Source organism: Dreissena polymorpha, chromosome 4 (assembly GCF_020536995.1).
Source record: "Dreissena polymorpha isolate Duluth1 chromosome 4, UMN_Dpol_1.0, whole genome shotgun sequence".
Classification (NCBI taxonomy): Eukaryota; Metazoa; Mollusca; class Bivalvia; order Myida; family Dreissenidae; genus Dreissena; species Dreissena polymorpha.
Window position 1 is genome coordinate 114,010,515 of NC_068358.1, and position 4,257 is coordinate 114,014,771.

General features: G+C 39.4%; 1 protein-coding gene across 2 annotated transcripts in view; it reads right to left on the reverse strand.

Annotated features, from left to right (window-relative positions):
• LOC127879508 (uncharacterized) overlaps window positions 1-4,257 on the reverse strand; it is a 155,631-nt gene that overhangs the window by 95,336 nt on the left and 56,038 nt on the right. The gene's annotated exons all lie outside the window — the stretch shown is intronic.

A 4,257-nucleotide genomic window follows, 5' to 3' on the forward strand; every position in this document is an offset into this window, starting at 1 on the left:
TGTCCTCTGTAAAGTCACACATGGTTTCATGGTCTTGTTGTTTGGTGAGGAGCTACGTCCTCTGTAAAGTTACACATGGTTTCATGGTCTTGTTATCTGGTGAGGAGCTATGTCCTCTGTAAAGTCACACATGGTTTCATGGTCTCGTTGTTTGGTGAGGAGCTATGTCCTCTGTAAAGTCACACATGGTTTCATGGTCTTGTTGTTTGGTGAGGAGCTGTCTTCTGTAAAGTCACACATGGTTTCATGGTCTTGTTGTTTGGTGAGGAGCTACGTCCTCTCTAAAGTCACACATGGTTTCCTGGTCTTGTTATCTGGTGAGGAGCTATGTCCTCTGTAAAGCCACACATGGTTTCATGGTCTCGTTGTTTGGTGAGGAGCTATGTCCTCTGTAAAGTCACACATGGTCTCATGGTCTTGTTGTTTGGTGAGGAGCTGTCCTCTGTAAAGTCACACATGGTTTCATGGTCTTGTTGTTTGGTGCGGAGCTACGTCCTCTGTAAAGTCACACATGGTTTCATGGTCTCGTTGTTTGGTGAGGAGCTACGTCCTCTGTAAAGTCACACATGGTTTCATGGTCTTGTTGTTTGGTGAGGAGCTGTCCTCTGTAAAGTCACACATGGTTTCGTGGTTTTGTTGCTTGGTGAGGAACTATGTCCTCTGTAAAGTCACACATGGTTTCTTGGTCTTGTTGTTGGAAGAGGAGCTGTCCTCTGTTAAGTCACACATGGTTTCATGGTCTTGTTGTTGGGTGAGGAGCTATGTCCTCTATAAAGTCACACATGGTTTCGTCGTCTCGTTGCTTGGTGAGGAGCTTTGTCCTCTGTAAAGTCACACATGGTTTGGTAGTCTCATTGCTTGGTGAGGAACTATGTCCTCTGTAAAGTTACACATGGTTTCATGGTCTCGTTGTTTGGTGAGGAGCTATGTCCTCTGTAAAGTCACACATGGTTTCGTGGTCTCGTTGTTTGGTGAGGAGCTGTGTCCTCTGTAAAGTCACACATGGTTTCATGGTCTTGTTGTTTGGTGAGGAGCTGTCCTCTGTAAAGTCACACATGGTTTTGTCGTCTCGTTGCTTGGTGAGAAGCTATGTCTTCTGTAAAGACACACATGGTTTCGTGGTCTCGTCTTGTGAGGAGCTATGTCCTCTGTAAAGTCACACATGGTTTCGTGGTCTTGTTGTTTGGTCAGGAGCTATGTCCTCTGTAAAGTCACACACGGTTTCATGGTCTTGTTGTTTGGTGAGGAGCTGTCCTCTGTAAAGTCACACATGGTTTCGTGGTCCCGTTGTTTGGTGAGGAGCTACATCCTCTGTAAAGTCACACATGGTTTCATGGTCTTGTTGTTTGGTGAGGAGCTATGTCCTCTGTAAAGTCACACAAGGTTTCGTGGTCTCGTTGTTTGGTGAGGAGCTACGTCCTCTGTAAAGTCACACATGGTTTCCTGGTCTTGTTATCTGGTGAGGAGCTATGTCCTCTGTTAAATCACACATGGTTTCCTGGTCTTGTTGTTTGGTGAGGAGCTGTCCTCTGTGAAGCCACACATGGTTTTGTGGTCTTGTTTTTGGGTGAGTAGCTGTCCTCTGTAAAGTCACACATGGTTTCGTGGTCTCGTTGTTTGGTGAGGAGCTGTGTCCTCTGTAAAGTCACACATGGTTTCATGGTCTGGTTGTTTGGTGAGGAGCTGTTCTCTGTAAAGTCACACATGGTTTCCTGGTCTCATTGCTTGGTGAGAAGCTATGGTCTTGTCTTGTGAGGAGCTATGTCCTCTGTAAAGTCACACATGGTTTTGTGGTCTTGTTGTTTGGTCAGGAACTATATCCTCTGTAAAGTCACACATGGTTTCATGGTCTTGTTGTTTGGTCAGGAGCTATGTCCTCTGTAAAGTCCGAAAGGTTTCATGGTCTTGTTGTTTGGTCGGGAGCTGTCCTCTGTAAAGTCACACATAGTTTTGTGGTTTCAGTCTTGTGAGGAGCTATGTCCTCTGTAAAGTCACACATGTTTTTGTGGTCTCCTTGTTTGGTGATGAGCTATGTCCACTGTAAAGTCACACATGGTTTTGTGGTCTCCTTGTTTGGTGATGAGCTATGTCCTCTGTAAAGTCACACATGGTTTTGTGGTCTCGTTGCTTGGTGAGGAGCTATGTCCTCTGTAAAGTCACACATGGTTTTGTGGTCTCCTTGTTTGGTGATGAGGTATGTCCTCTGTAAAGTCACACATGGTTTTGTGGTCTCCTTGTTTGGTGATGAGCTGTCCTCTGTAAAGTCACACATGGTTTTGTGGTTTCATCTTGTGAGGAGCTATGTACTCTGAAAAGTCACACATGGTTTTGTGGTCTCCTTGTTTGGTGATGAGGTATGTCCTCTGTAAAGTCACACATGGTTTTGTGGTCTTGTAAGCAGAAAGGGTAGCTCCTGACGAGCCTGGGAAGGCGTGTCTGGAGCTTTGCTGGTAGCTTATGGCATAAAAACCATTTTAGCAGGATGCTGGTTAAAAAATGAATGAAAATGTTTTGTATACACATGTACTTAAGAAGTCTTCCAGACCACATTCAGCAGCTGAATTATGAATTATAGAATAGAGCTGCAGTGTTTTAAAGAAAGTTTACAAATGTATTCTTCTCAAAGCTATAGTAATTTGAGTAAATCAGAAGATAATTTTGTGTCTCTATATCGGTAGATAATTTCCCAATTGAAGTGTTTTAGTAGATAGCACTTCTATAACCTTTGATTTGATAAAAAAAATACTTAATTACAATTAATTGAAGTCAAAGTTATAAATGATTGCTGTTGCCTGTACAAAACTTACAAAACAGAACAATAATCTGAATTTTATTTCAATATTTACTTTCGACTTCATTTGATGCAATAACCCAGCAACTTGTGTAAGCATGACACACTTAATGTTAATAGATGTATGTAGACACAAATAGAATGTTACTTAATATTTTGAGCATGACTAAACCAAAGTGATCAAGTATAATCATATTTAATGTGGTTGATTCTATTAAAAGAAATAAACATGTTCAATGACATACAATAACAACATATTTTTTTTTTATTTGAAATATTTTAATAGAAAAGATGAAACATTAATTAAACACACAGAATTACATCACAACATATTTTGCATGCACTGAATAAACTTGTTTAAACTTGTTGGAGATTGAGTGTTCATTTTGTGTTGTTTATAAATGCACTTACTGACTGAAGGTTAAGATGTATTAATAATACAAGGAAAAGTACTTATAGGAATACACTGACTGTATTATTCAGGCAAGGATTTTAACAAGAGGTTGAAAGGCCCTCAATTGCTCACCAGAGGTCCTTGTAACTTAACTAATCTAAGCAGTTTTTGTGATGTGTGTAAAATATTGTGTGACCTTGCATTTTACCTAGAACCATTTTGAACATGCCTAAGATATCATTAGAAAACATGCTTTAATTAAAATTAATGCTGAGTTGACAAAAACATGTGACTTCTATACATGTATAATTAACAAGCTTCCACTATAGCCATATAAAGAAAACAGCCCTATCTCTGTGTAACCGTGTTTTCAATGGTCTGACCCTATTTTTGAAAATGGGCCGAGATATTGTTAGACCAAAATTAATGTTCTGAACAAGTTACCTGAAAATTAGACAAAAAATATTACGTAATTTTAAACAATAAGTTTTAACAAAGAGTGAAAACAAGGTTTCATTATTACCATATTAGGAGATGTCCCCAACCCGTGGTGGCCATGCTTTTGAACAGACCGAATGCTTTTTCCTTTTACTGTGACCATACTATAATTAGGACAAATGCTCTGAGCAAGTTTTAAGAATATTACACAAACTCAAAGTTCACAATGTTTCACTACAACCATTGAAGGAAAACTGTCCGCCCGCTGCCTAGTTTTTAAATGAATCATTTTTAAACTCTGTTGAGATAACTAAGATTCTGGGCAAGTTTCATGAAGATTGGATGGACGGACAGACTGATGGACAACGCCAATGCTATATCCCTCTGCCTTTGGCGGGGGATAATAAAGACAATGTATGTCAGACAACGGACAACAAATGATGGCAAAAGGTGATGACATAAGTTCACCATGAGAATTTTTGCTCAGGAGAGCTTAAATTACAATACATACTCAGGAACATAAAAATATATATAATATGGAAGATACCTCCTTAAATTGGAAAATAATTATAACCTTAAAAATATGGAATCATATTTTGTTCATTTTGTTGGGATACAATGTTTAAAGGTCAAA